Below are 15,367 nucleotides of genomic sequence, written 5' to 3' on the forward strand. Positions count from 1 at the left end.
ATGGGGGTGCATAAATACAAAGATTAGAGTAGCATCTAGAAAAAGCAAAATGTTTAGAATGGGAGATTTTAATTTTCACAGATTGGGAGAGGAACAGCCCAAGTCATAGACAAGGTTCTAGAGCGTATTCAGGACAGTTTTCTGGATCCATATGTTTTAGAAGAAGGTAAGAGGCCATTCTGGATTTAGATCTGTCAAAACTAGCTAACAATCTGATGGTAAAAGAATATCTCGCAAACAGTAACCATAACATGCTTGGATTTGATGCTGAAGTTGAATAGAAGAAGAGAGTCACAAACCAAAGTTTTACACATCAGTAAAGCTGCCTTTGAAAGAATGAACATAAACTAAAACAGTAAATTGGGCTAAATTGTTAACAGATAAACTTACAAACATGGGAGGCAGTTAAAGAAATAGTTGCGCTATACAAGACCATACTTATCCCTAAAAGGCAAAGGGTGGAATCATCCCAGAATTGCACTAAGTGCAGTAACAGATATGTAAAACGTTTTACCCACTGGCCACAATGGAGGGTTTTCATGCTATTCCATCCCCTTCCTGCCTCGTTATTTATGCAGTCACGGGAAACATGCCATTTCGCTGGTGGGCTTCCTCCGATTTGCCCGCTACACCATCACGTTTCCTCACACCAGGTACCATATTTGAACTGCAGCTATGCACACAGCTCCCAATGCTTCCAGCCCAGGTCTGCTGCACAGAAGACATGGCCCCAAAAGGTAAGAAGACTGCAGTTTCTGTGACGCATTCCTGGAATGCCATTTGGATGCCGTGGAGCCCGCCGCAATGTCCTCTACCCCCGCTCTGGCCACAGGAGGCCCATCAGTCTCACCACTCCAGCTTGGGAGGCGGTGGCAGTGATGGTCAGTGCCAACGCTGCACAGAAGAGGTTTGCCATCCAGTACAGAAAGAGGATGAATGATCTTATCCGTGCTGCCAGGGTAAGGCAACCATCTCATCACTCTAAACTCTCACACTCACAAGCCCATCACACATTCACTGGCATCTCACTCACTGCCAGCTCAAGGGACATCACCACTCACTCTCTCACACACACCCTCACATCTCTTCTGGAGACTGCCTCCTCAGCATCTTGAGGCCACTTGCATAGATCTGGAAGCTGTAGTATGGTGCCCTGTTACAATTTCTTTCAGATGACAGTGAACATGGTATGAAGCCAAGTTCCAAGCTTGTTAGAGGCTGTCATGCCTCAGCTTGCAAACGTTTAAAAGAGGGAAGGTATGGGGAAGTAATGTTCGCGTAAATGTTGCAACTTTCATTTAAGGTTGCAAACCTTATTTCCAAGATGAACTCTGCTTGCAAGAGTTTAAGATGGTGCAGAAAAGTTATTTAAGGGATTTAATTAATTCACTGTTTTTATTGGTACCTTTCGTCGGCTGCTCATTCTGGATTCATTGATTTCACACATCCTTAGTAATTCTCTTTTGAAAGTTTACCTTACCTTTTCCTGCATTCATTTATTATGTTGCTTGCCTCTCCTGTCTAAATTTTTTACTGTATGAAAAGAAAGACTTGCATTTCCATAGCACCTTTCACAACCTCAGGACATCCCAAAGTGCTTTGCAGCCAATGAAGTTCTTTGAAGTCAATGAAGTGCAGTCACTGTTGTAATGTAGGAAATGCAGAGAACAATTTGCGCACAGCAAGATCCCACAAACAAAAATATAATAATGGCCAGGTCGCCTGTTTTCAGAGTGTTGCTCAAGTGATATTGGCCAGGACACTGGGGATAAGCCCCCTGCTCTTCAAAGGAATGCCACAGGACCCTATTAGATCCATCTGAGCTGACAGATGGGCTCTCTGTTTAGCATCTCATCTGAAAGACAGCACCTCCAACAATGCAGCGCTTGCTAGTGCACTGGAGTGTCAGCCTTGCTTTTGAACCACAACTGACATGAAAAGCACAAGTGTGACACAAAATTTAAATAAAGTGTGATGGGACCAACATCATCTGCAAGACAAGATTTCTAACATTTGCAGTTACAGCCGATGTCCCTTTGTGTTGTAAATTGGATTATGTGCTATTTCATAAGGAAAGCACATTGAGTGGAATATTTTAACATAATAAAAGTCCTTTTATCATTGTCACCAGGTAACTAAGTCCTTTAGAGGCCAAGCAGTTGCTATTTATTAAGAATGGAGCCCTAATTCCCCAGGCTTCAGTTTGAATCCTGTTTGTCTCTTCTCAGTTCATTGGTTTTACGGGATGGTTTGTGGTGTTTTTTGGGGCTTATGCTTACAACATACAAGTATGCAATTTGGTGAGCGATTTAATATAATTACTTTACTGTCTCCTGTTCAGTCACCATGCCCCCACATCTTAAGCACATGACTCACATTCCTGAGCAGTAAACAAGTCAGTTCTCCAGAATGCAACCACCTCTGGCCCAATGGCCCCTTTGTTTTTGTAACTCTAAACTGACTGTGAATTTGTGTTCTCTTAATTTTATTGATACCTGTTTCTAATGGTTTATTTTTGGAGTATTTATTGGTGAGTTTTACTATTCCTACTTCCTAGTTTTTGAGTGGTATATTTTCTCCCTGTTCAGTTCCAATTAGCTGCATTTCTTGGATAGGAAATGTGTGTGTAAGCAGATATGATGCTTGTCATTCGGGAAAAAGTGTTAGATGTACTGTTTCGTAATAATAGCCACTTTCCCAGTGTTACCATTACTTGGAAGCTGCGGTTTTAAGATCATTTGCAAATATAAACTCAGTCTTAAAGCCAGTGGTGTCACACTGTCATGAAAGTGTAATAATTCTCATAATACTATTGTGATTTATTTTGAAAGTAGGTTAATAGTGGGGTTTGGACAGTTTCTGGGTGTGTTGGAGGGGGGGGGGATTTAATTGAATTGGAGGCAGCTGGTCTGGAGGTTTTGAGTTATCAACAAGAAGCTAGGTTTGAAATATTAAATACATAAACATGGCTGAAGTTTTAGAATGAGGTGTAAGGAAAATTTGCATTTTTAGGTAAATTAGGGTAGTTTGAATTTCAAGGAGATGATAAGATGTTACACCTACCCAGAAGAAGCTAAGCCAAACAGTGGGCTGAATTTTTCCGTCGGCGAGAAGGGGGCGGGGCCCGCTCGCCGACGCGAAATGACATTGGGGGGAACCCGACATCATCCCGCCCCATTTAAATCTTCAGGAAGGTGGGGGCACAGCGCAATCAGCTGTCTGCCCGCCGACCTGTCAATGGCCAGGAGCCCGGATGGGCTTCTGAAAAAACATGAAGCCTCATCCACTGGCGGGATGAGGTTTTATTTCAGTTTTAAAAAACTTTAATAAAGTTTCTGTGATATTTATTAACATGTCCCATCTCGTGTGACATTGTCACATGAGGGGGGCACGTTAATGATTTTTTATTTTTCTATTTTTGAAGTTTGAAAACCTTTCAGTGATCTCCGAGGCAGCACTTAGCCTCAGGGAGATGTGCGCTATTTCGTGCGCGTGCGCAAAAGAGCGCACTCTCGTATTTGGGGAATCCCACCCACGCCCGCACAGGAAGCGCACAGCACTTCCAGGCGGGCGTCACGCTGGGCGGGCCTTAATTGGCCCGCCCAATTAAAATGGCAGCGGGGCCCGCTTCTCCGACAGGGATCGGCTCCCCACCGGAGATTGGGTCGGGCCCACCCGCCTGACAGGCAAAAAATCCAGCCCAGTGTGTTTATTTTTCCCAAAGGTTACTGATAAAATTAGTACTATGTAAAGATTTATATCTTGAGAAGGTAAAGTTCCAAAGACATATAGGAACAATGGAACTTGCATTCAGAATGGAGAAACATGTATAAAGAAGGTGAAATTGTGTGTCAGGGAGAAAGCATTCCAAGATCTAACAAGTGTGAAAAGCCTCCAGCCTCTGTGCATCAAGTTGCTGTCTACAGGAACTGAAGCTGAGAAAACTCACTTGAATTCAACTGTTCAGGGTATTGTGTGGCTTTGCCTGGGCCTATTTAAATTTATTTGTTTCACTGTTGCCTTAACGGGGGTGTAACTGGAAGCCAGATTAGTTAGGGGCTTTAGGAGTTATTATAATAGTAATTTGTAGACCTATGTATGTGCTTGAAATCTTTTCTTTTGTTAATAAATGGTTAATTTAGCTTTCTAAATACCTCTGAAGTCGTGGTAGTCTTATTACTTCTGAATTCAGGGCACACATCTCGAAATAAAATACAAATTGCAAAACAGTTGTGACCACGTGGCCAAGTTTCCCTGGTAGATTTGGTCTGCCTGGCACACATCATCTGCTGTGTCATAACATATCCAGGTTCATTGCAGCTGATTTACCAATAGATAAATTTAAGGCCATCAGCTACAAGAAATTTGGATGTGCGATAGAATGTCTAGCATGCACTTCCTGCCTATGTAATATTATGTAAAACAGAATTGAGTCAAAATCTCAGAACTCCCCCCGCCCCCACAACAACAGCAGACTTGACAACCTTTGACCCAGAAGCAGTACAGTAAGGAAAACTCGTAATTTCTTGAAAAGGTCTGTGGAATCTGTAATTGTTTTTAAGAATGTTTGAAAAGGACTTTTAAAAGTTTGCATTCGCTATAAAGGGATTAATTGCAATTTTCTTGGATAAGAAATAATACTGATCCATGGGACCTGGTGACCCTTGACCTAGAAGCAGTACCTACAGGAAATGAATAAAGAAGCCCTGTGACAGGGCTACAAGCAGAGGAGCTGGAGGGGGAAGGTGATCACCGCACAGATGCACACAGAGAAGACAGACAAAGGAGCTACTGCTGTAAAGAAGATAGGAGAGCTGGAGGGAAAAGGCAATCAACACATAGATGCAGACACAAAGAGAAAGGAGACATAGACAGAAAGAGGAATGCACTGAATTATTGAGAAGTAAATCTCTCCAAAGAAGAGGTCAGTTTTTCTTATTTAGCAGAAATTTGGTTATTTTAGTTTACAGTTGACCCACAGGGATCGTAACAGACTGCAGCGGTTCAAGAAGGTAGCTCACCAACACCTGCTCATGGGCAATAAATGCTGGCCTTTCCAGCAACACTCATCCTAAGAACGAACAAAGAAAAACTAAGATGAAGCGGCATGCCTTTAAGGACACAAAATCTACTTGCTGTTAATGAAATACTGGATGAGATCAGAGGTTAATTGCTTTTCAGACTGCAAGTCACAGCCAAGTCTTTTATTTAAAAAGTGAGGTTGGTAAGTTCAGTCAGTGGTTAAGGACATTGTTGATCCTGTGCCTAATTACATTGAAGTGGAAAGCACATATTTCCCTAACAATAAGAGTATTATGAAGACTGCTGATTCATGGTAATGCAAAAAGTCAAACTATGTTTATTACACAGTATTTAGACATTTTTGTAAGTAGTTTGGTAAATAAAATGGTAAGTCACTGACTACAAAACATATCATAAGGCTAGAGATAGGGAGTAGGCATCTAGCAGTGGGAAAGGCAGGGCAGGGCATGGGTGGAAATCCTGTCTTTTGACAAAACTAAGATCCAGCTTGACTCAGTAACACTTCCTTCCAAGTCAGAAGGTCATAGGTTCAAGTCCCACTCCAGGACTTGGAACACAAAAATATAGGGTAACACAAGTGCAGCGTTGAGGTGTTGCCATAATATTATTCCACTGCTGAAGTGTATATGTGTAGCTCTTTAGAGCTACAATCCCAATGATGAGCAAATGCCAGATAAATTAATTTGAAGGTTAACTGCAATTCAGGCTAGATACAGAATCCTACCTTTTTGGGAAGGATGATTAAGAGCCTGAAAACATTGTGGTCACATTATTGTGCTCCTGGAGGTTTTCTCTGTACATTCCAAATAACTATTTCTTTATACTTAAGTTTGCCACAGAACTGTGTTTATATAAATGCACTTTTAAAAAGTATCTTTCAAGCATTTATGTCATTTGGTAATCAACTGAAGTCTATAAAATCACATTGAATTGATGCATGAAAAAGGCGTCTGGGGTTTAGTGAACATTTCAGGTACATGAACAATTTTAGCAACAGCTACGTTTGTGTACAAAAATGTTTTCTATTGGCTGCACTTGTAGTAGGCCAATAGGAAAATGTTTGTGCTTACCTCTATATTTTTGCAAACTCTTATTCCAGGACTCGATATTCACCACAGTGGGTTCCAGTTCTTCGTTTATATTTTATTTTCACTCCTCCCTCCAAAAAGATAATGATTTAAAGGTTTCCATGATTACGTTTATTTTATTTTGTGAAATATTCTGAAGTGGTTTGCTGCCCTTGTCTTAAGTTCCATTCCCCTATCATCCCTGTGCTCTCTGATCTACAATGGCTCCTGGTCAAACAACATCTTGATTTTTTTGATTGCTTCTTGGCCTTTTGGCTAAGATCAAGTGTAGTCGTGAAGCGATGGCTATAACCAGTCGAGCCCCATATGATGGGGTACGTAACACCATTAGGGTGGCAGTGAAGGACAGCGAAGGAGGAGCACCCATGGATCGTGCCTTCTTCATCAAGCGGATCCTGTTGCAGTCGTGTGGATTTGAAGCTGCGGAGATCTACTGCCTGCAAGACTTCCCCAGGGCTGGATATTTCGACGTGACCTTCAGGGGTGTGGCTGCCTGCGTCAAGTTCCTGAAGGTGTTCGAGGAGAAGAGAGACCAGCCGGAGATGAAGGTCGTGACGGTGGAGTCGCTCTTTGCTCTGCCGTTGCAATGGGACCGTGTGGTGACTGTGCATCTCTACAACCCCTACGTCCCTGTCGCCGATGTGCTCACCTTCCTCGCCAGGTACGTCGACAAGGTTGGGAGCTGCACTGAAGTTAAAGACGCCTTCGGGATTTGGACAAGCAAATGGCAGGTCAAGGTCACGCTCAAGGCCGATGGTAAGGGAGCCATTCTCCACCCTCCTTCCAGCTTCGCTATCGGGGGAAGCCGTGGCTACCTTGTCTACGCTGGGCAACCCAAACTTTGTCGCTCATGCGGCAAGTCTGGTCATGTGGCGGCCAATTGCAGCGCCGTCCTCTGCAAGAGCTGCAAACAGGAAGGGCACCAGACAAAGGACTGCAAACATACTAAGTGCTGCAACCTGTGTGGCGAGGCAGGCCACCTCTACAAGACCTGCCCCAAACGCTGCCTCACTTATGCACAGGCAGCCAAAGCTAATGAGGGGGAAGCAGATGAAATACTTCGTGTCACTACTACCAAGGACACTTGCAACCCTCCAACCACCAAGGCCCCCAGTGAGAACAATGGGACAAAGGAGGACACGGAGAGAGACAAGGTGGGGGAAAAGATTGAGGCAGCAGACAGCCAAACAACTGCACTGCCCCCTGAACCTCCCACTTCCCAGGAGAGCGAATCAATGGAGGAGGAAGCAGCAGAAATCAACCGGGGGAGTGGCAGCTTGTGAAGAGGGCCAAAAGGAAGAAGGGGCACGGAAGGGACCAAGCCACTTCCCAGATGAGTGGCAAGAGGCGTCTCCCATCCGACACAGATGCAGGGCAGCTGCTCTTCGGACGAAGGAGGGCAAGGGCAGCACCTACAGAAGAAGCGGCAAAGTTCTAGGGAGTTGGAGGACAAGACACCCGAGCTCCAGAACATTGGACACAATGAGGAGACCAGCGCACCCCAACTTTACCAACAACCCGAAGAGGCCAGCGCACCCTAGCCCCAGGAATCTGGGAGCAGTGAAGCGCTCAGCGCACCCCAGCTCCGGGAGCCGGGAGCAGCAACGCCCCAGAGGGGGAGAGGATCGGAAAGACTTCTCCAACAGAGAACAATTCAAACCTAGCTCCTTGCACAAACCCCCAGATACCACCTGAGCAGAACATCTCCAATGGGGTAGTTCAGGACAGTTTCCTCAGCCCATCCAAAGTGAGACAATTTGTGAACACTATGGGTATGCAGGAGCAGACCAAAGGTCTGGAACTCTCAAAGACAACAAGTTTGGTAAGCGACTAAGTGCTTTAAAATGGGTGTAAAGATTGTATCCATAAATGTGCGTAGCATTAAATCTACAACGCGATGTGTTGCGACCTTGGACTACCTTGCCAAGGTCAAAGCTGACCTGTTGTTTCTGCAGGAGTGTGTGATACCGCATCTCAGCTCCTACAGGCAATGGTCACAATGGTGGTCCCATGGGCCATCGATCTGGTCGGGAGGAAACGACTCACGTTCCTCCGGCCTGGGTATTCTGCTGCGGGGAGGCAACTTCACCATCTCCGAGATTAAGGAGGTGGTGGGTGGGCGCCTCCTCGTAGCAGACGTAATGTACAAGAATGCTCCACTCCGGTTAATTAACGTGTATGCCCCGGCACAAAACAGCGAGCAGCTGGAGGTCTTTCAGCAGCTCCCACTGCTGCTGGCGTCCTCCAGGCTGGTCATTCTGGGCGGTGACTTCAACTGCATTATCCGGCAGGGCCGACAGCAGATTGGACGCTACGTCCAGATCCCTGATGGAAACAGTAAAGGATGCCAAGCTGCACGACGTCTTCAGCAACCCTGCAGACGGAGCGCAGTGTAGATACACCTGGTCGCGGCCAGACAGGTCCATCCGTTCCAGGGTAGGCTTCCTGTTTGTGTCCCGTGCGTTCACAGTCAGATCCACCGACGTCAACTTGGTGTTCTACTCTGACCACTGCCTCCTACTGGCTGACTGTCACTTAGAGGAAGACCGGAGGGTTGGGAGGGTGGCATAGAAGCTGAACGTGCAACTGCTGACCCCAGAGAACATTGAGGAGCTCAAGAGGGATTACAAAGGTTGGAGAGCCGTGAAACCCCTCTTTGATTCCCTGACACACTGGTGGGAAGCGATCAAGGAAAACATCAAGAGGTTTTTCATTCTCAAAGGCGTCCAGAAAGCTAGAAAGGAACAGAGTTCCAACTCCAGAAAAACATGCAGAACCTGCTCCGGCTGCAGTCGATGGGGGTTGATGTCAAGGAGGAACTCCAAGAGGTGAGGAGCCAGCAAGCCTCGCTCTTTGCCTCGGAGGCCTCCAGGATCATCTTCCGTTCCAGAGTCCACTTCGTGGATCAGGATGAGATGTGCTCACATTTCTTCTTCCAAAAGGTACACAGAGAGAGCTCTGTGATCAGCAGCCTGAAGGGAGAAGACAGCTCAGTAAAGTCATCGCAGTCTGACATTTTGAGGATCAGCGAATCCTTTTACGCTGGATTGTATAACGTGAAGCCCACAGAGAGCGCGGCCTCCCAGTCCTCTATCATGGAGGTCTTAGACGACAGTACACGGGAGAGCCTGGATAAACCGCTAACTCCTGACAAACTGATGAAGGCCCTTGAGTCCTTCGAGAAGAGTAAATCTCCCGGAAGCGACGGCTTGCCGGCGGAGTTGTATTCGGCTCTGTGGGACTTGATCGGCCCAGACCTGCTAGGAGTGTACGAGATTATGCTTCTGGCCGGCAGCATGTCAGAATCCATGAGGAAAGGCATCATCACCCTCATCTACAAGCACAAGGGGGAAAGGGAGGAAATTAGAAATTGGTGACCCATTTCATTGTTGAATGTGGACTATTAAGATTCTGTCCAAGGTCATTGCCAATCGGGTCAAGTCCACTCTGGAATTGGTGATCCACCCTGACCAGACCTGCACTGTGCCGGGCAGGAAGATCTCGGACAGCCTCGCGCTGCTCAGGGATACGATTGCCTATGTGTAGGACAGGGGTGTGGACACCTGCCTCATCAGCCAGATCAGGAGAAGGCCTTTGACAGAATATCGCACACCTACATGGGGGATGTGCTCTCCAAAATGGGGTTTGGGGAGGGAATTCGCAACTGGATCCAACTGCTCTACACTAACATCAGTAGCGCAGTCTCAATCAATGGGCGGGAATCAGATAGCTTTCCTATTAAATCTGGAGTCAGGCAGGGCTGCCCTCTCTCCCCTGTCCTGTTCGTGTGTTGCATAGAACCCTTTGCTGAGTCCATCAGGAAGGATCCGGGCACAAGAGGAGTGACGATCCCAGGCAGTGGAGGCACTCAGGTCAAAGCCTCCCTGTACATGGATGATGTCGCCTTCTTCTGCTCGGATCCGCTGTCAGTGCACAGACTGATCCACACCTGCGACCAGTTTGAACTGGCCTCGGGAGCCAAGGTAAATCGTGGGAAGAGCGAGGCCATGTTCTTTGGGAAATGGGCTGACCGATCCTTTGTCCCTTTCACCATCAGGGCTGACGGTCTGAAGGTGCTGAGTATATGGTTTGGAGGGACCGGGGCATGCGTTAGAAACTGGAAGGAGCGTGTGTCTATGGTGCAAAGAAAACTGGGCATGTGGGAGCGACCCTCTCCATTGCAGGTAAGAACCTGGTCATCAGGTGTGAGGCACTCTCGTTGTTGCTGTATGTGGCGCAGGTCTGGCCCATTCCAGAGTCCTGCATGATGGCGATCACCCGAGCCATCTTTCACTTTATCTGGAGGTCGAAAATGGATCGTGTCCGCAGGGACGCGATGTACAAGCCTCTAGATAAGGGGGGAAAAAACGTGCCCAACATCGCCCTCATCCTGATGGCCGCCTTTGTGTGTGGCTGCATTGAGCTGTGCGTAGACCCTCGGTACACAAACACCAAGTGTCACTACGTGCTGAGGTTCTACCTGTCCCTGGTGTTGCGAAGGATGGGTCTGGCGATGCTGCTGCAGAACGCTCCAAGTAGTACCACCTGTCCCTCGTGGAAAAATTTATGCAGAGAAACACCTTTGACCACAAGTCCATCAGGCAGTGGTCGGCACGTAACGTCTTAGAGGCCCTGTGGGAAAAGGAGAGGGTGGATCCTGTGGGATGGTTCCCTGAGCAGGCTGTCAAAGTCATTTGGCAGAATGCCTCATCGCCAGAACTTTCCAACAAGCACCAAGATGTAGCTTGGCTGGTGGTGAGAAAGGCCCTCCCCGTCAGATCCTTCCAACACACCAGGAGTCTCACCCCTTCTGCACGTTGCCCTTGAGGTGGCTGTGGTGGGGACGAGACCATGTTCACCTCCTTGTGGATCGTGCCTTTGCAAAGAAGGTCTGGAGAGAGATGCAGTGGTTTCTGTCGAGGTTCACCCCGAGCAGTTCTGTGCTCTACGGGCTGTTCCCAGGGACACACACCGAGACAAACATCAACTGCAGCTGGAGGATCATCAACTGGGTGAAAGACGCTCTTTGGTCTGCCCGAAACTTGTTGGTCTTCCAGCGCAAAGAGTTGTCCCCGACCAAGTGTTGCAGACTGGCACATTCCAAGGTCCAGGACTAAGTGCTGAGGGACGCACTAAAGCTTGGGGCAGCCGCCGCAAAAGCGCAATGGGGAAAGGTCACTGTCTAAGACCTTTCTGCCATAGTGCACCGAGGGGCTGGGAATTGTTTAGAGCCCCTCGGGCTGTACAGCTCACAATGGATGTATGCATTGAATACTAATTGTATTGAAGCACCTCAGAGTGCAACATGATGTATGCTGATAACTCCAATACCATTGTCTGATTGTCTGTAATGATCATATTGAAATGATTGTAATATTCATTGATTATATTGATGCACCTCGGGATCCATGTGTAAAAATCTGATTGTACCTTTTGTGATGGCGATTTTGAAATGTTTTGTAATGTTCTTCCAGATATTTTATGAATGAAGTATATTTTTCAAAAAAAAATCTTGATTTTAAAATTCTCATCCATGTTTTCGAATCCCTCCATGGCCCCCCTCTGTCCATCTCTGTAATCTCTTCCAGCCCCACAACCTTCTGAGATATCTGCGCTCCTCTAATTCTGGCCTTTTCTGCACTCCCAATCTCAATTGCTCCACCACTGGTGGCCGTGCCTTCAGCTGCCTCAGCCCCAAGCTCAGGAATTCCCTCCCTATACCTCTCTGCCTCACTTTCCTCCTTAATTACTTTGACCAAATGTTTGGTCATCTGACCTAATATCTCCTTATGTGGCTCTGTCGTATTTTGATTTATAATACTCCTGTGAAGTGTCTTGGAATGTTTTATGATGTAGAATATTCTCTATGGATAGAAGTTGTTGTTGGACCACTACTGCCTCCTGTTTGGTCTGCATGAATGCTTCATCATCTGCCAGGATGAGGATGCGGGAGAACTTTTGGAGCGAGTTCACTGTTCACCATTAGGGGTTGGACATTGATGACCTTTAGCGATGGTCTGCAAGCTCAGGTCACCCACAGCCAGAACAAAATGGTAGCTGGCTGTATTCAGCACTGACATTTGCATTTCAGGGCTGTCTATGACTGCACAGCTTCAATATGATTGAAAGACTATGATTAAGGTTCTCTTTATATAAGGACCATAGGCAACTCTGTCACTGATAATTCTTCACTGCACCAATTAACTTCACTAATGTGTTCCGTTCATCTATTTATGTAAGACAAACAGTAAAATGTTTTCTGTTGTAATATTCCCACATCATACTTTCAGCAGAGTTTGTTAAAGTAAACTTGTAATAGAGGAATTGGGGCAGTTTGCATGACCTGAGATAGAGATTTTCATGCAAGCAACCACCTATTTTAAATTCTGTACTGACTTATATAAGGCTGCCTTACATTGTCGCAAGGCTACGTTCCTTTATTTTATGAAAATATGATTTTTCAACTTCAACTGACTGGAACTTTTGCAATTTGAACTGTGACAGAGCAAACTGCTTAAATGCAAGGTCGCATTCCAAAGTGAAGGTGAGAAACCAACAAATCACCCTCAGGGGAGGGTGAAGAGAGAGACATTTCCTATAATCCAGACACCAATCAAAACTCTTAACTGTTTAAGGGAACATTAAAATGCAAAGTACTGGACATAGAAACAATGGCTCCCATAGACAGACCCACCCAAAACCTCTTGGAAATACACAATGGGTGAAGCATTTCAAGGCAAGGCTGGCCAGCCACTTGAGAGATTGCAAGTGACACAGGCGGTGTCAAGGCAGGCTTCAGCAGAGGAAACAGGCTGAAAGCTGCTCTCTTTCCCTTCCTCTCTTTTGGAATGTTTGAGAAGCTAACTCTACCAGAAACCTACCAATGAACTGAGATCTCGTAATAATTGCATCATGTACATCTGACTGCATCCAAAAAAATCAGCTAACCCAAACCGGCCACAGTTTTAAAAATCTACATCTCAAGGGCACTTGACCATATATTATTTTATACTGGACTCTAACTCCCCTTATTTCTGGTACCTGTGTGTGTGTGGGTGGGTGGGTAAGTGCGAATGGCTGCATTAGGGCAGAATGTGTTAGATTGCATTATTTTTCTCAGGTTTAGGGGTTAATAAATTTGCTCTTTGACTCGAAAACCTTGTTTGATTGGCTCCTTATTGCTCACAGCTTAAATAGTTAAATACATTCTGATTTGGAAAAGGCATATCCCCGTGTGAAAGAAACTTAAACCCTTGTTGTGACCAACAGAAGAGATTGAAATAAGGGGAGCCAGTTCACCCCTTCTCACCTGGTCATAACAACATCAGTCAGGGTTAAGCAACCAATTTAAAGGTGACTTTTGTGGAAATACAATTTCTTTATGAAGGTTCAGTCTGTCACTCACAGCACACTCAAGACAGTAGCTTCATATGCGCAATGATCGACTTAAATCCTGGACAGTGCCCTTGAAGTTTGCTGAAACCAGACATAAAAATCATAATTGGCAAAAGCACATGATACATACGTACATCAATTCAGTTATACAACAGTATAAAACAAACTCACTGGGAAAATATGGCTTTCTTCTGTCCAGTTAGCGTTTCATCTCAATTTTAATATTAATTATATTTGCAAAATTTCTCATTCCAAATAACGTGATTGTCCCAGTATTGAAGGATGGCCATACTAACAACCTACCATAAGTTTAAATCTCTCCCTTCTAAGTTATATTAGTGAGCCATCTCTGCACCCATGGTATTCCATTAATCCAATGCAGTTTCCAATGCTTCAGTTCTGCCGAAGGGCCATGAAGGCTCGAAACATTAACTGATTCCTTCTCCGCCGATGCTGCCAGACCTGCTGAGTTTTTCCAGGTAATTCTGTTTTTGTTTTGGATTTCCAGCATCCGCAGTAGCTTTTTGTTTTTATCGCAGTTTCCAATGGCTCCTACTTAACTTCACATTCACCAGGAAGGCTCAAGTTGATTCAGTGACAGGGAGCAAAAATAATAGCCAGTTATTTGTGCTGTGGGAGACATTGGCAGTGTAACAACAATTGTACCATAGCAGCAGCAGGCACCATCAAGTTATACTACTGATGCCACTTATACCACACTGGGGAATTGCGGGCAAGAAACCAATTAAAGAACTAGGTATCTCATTCTTCAATGGACTTACCTGTTCTATAGAAGCATAGGACTTAGGAGGAGTAGGCCATTCAGCCCTTTGAGCCTGCTCCACCATTCGCTAAGGTCATGGCTGATCAGTTTGTGATCTCAATGCCACTTTGTCTGCCCCCCATAACTCTTGACTCTCTTGTCTATCAAAAATCCATCCAACTCAGCCTTGAATAAATTCAATGACCCAGCCTTCACTTCTTTCTGGGGAAGAGAATTCCACATACTAATGACCTTCTGAAAGGAATTTTTTCCACTCATCTCCGCCTTAAAAGGGAGTCCTCTTATTCTTAAACTGTGCCCTATAGTTCTAGTCTCCCACACTAGAGGAAACATCCTCCCGGTATCTACCCTATCAAGTTTCCTCAGATCCTTATGTTTCAATAAGATCAGCTCTCATTCTTTTAAACGCCAATGGGTATAGGCCCAACTTGTTCAACTTTTCTTCTTTGAACCTTTCAACCCAGAAATGAGTTGAGTGAACCTTCTCTGAACATTCTAATGCAATTACGTCTTTTTTTCCAAATGAGACCAAAACTGTACACAGTACTCCAGATGTGGTCTCACCAATGCCCTGTACACAGCCGCAGTAAAACTGCACTAATTTTAAATTCCATTCCCCTTGCTAATCCTTCCTCTTGCCTACCTAATCACTTGCTGTACGTGAATCTCAAAAAGTTAGTTTGCATGTAATAGAGCACCCAAATCCCCCTGTACCACCAAGTTCTGCAATCCCTTTCCATTTAAATGGTATACTGCTTTTCTATTCTTCCTGCCAAAGTGGACGAGTTCATATTTTCCCAATTATACACCATCTGCCAAATTTTGCCCACTCACTTAACCCATCTATATCCCTTTGCAGAATTTCTACCTCCTCTTGACAACTTACTTTCCTCCTTATCTTGGTGTCATTGGTAAATTTAGCTACCATACAATTCAGTCCCTTCATCCAAATCACTGATATAGATTGTAAATAGTTGAGGCCCAAGGCATTGATCGCTGTGGCACTCCACTAGTTACAGCTTGCCAACCCCAAAAAGACCCATTTCTCCCTACTATC

The sequence above is a fragment of the Cetorhinus maximus genome, chromosome X (assembly GCF_964194155.1).
Source record: "Cetorhinus maximus chromosome X, sCetMax3.hap1.1, whole genome shotgun sequence".
NCBI classification, from domain to species: domain Eukaryota; kingdom Metazoa; phylum Chordata; class Chondrichthyes; order Lamniformes; family Cetorhinidae; genus Cetorhinus; species Cetorhinus maximus.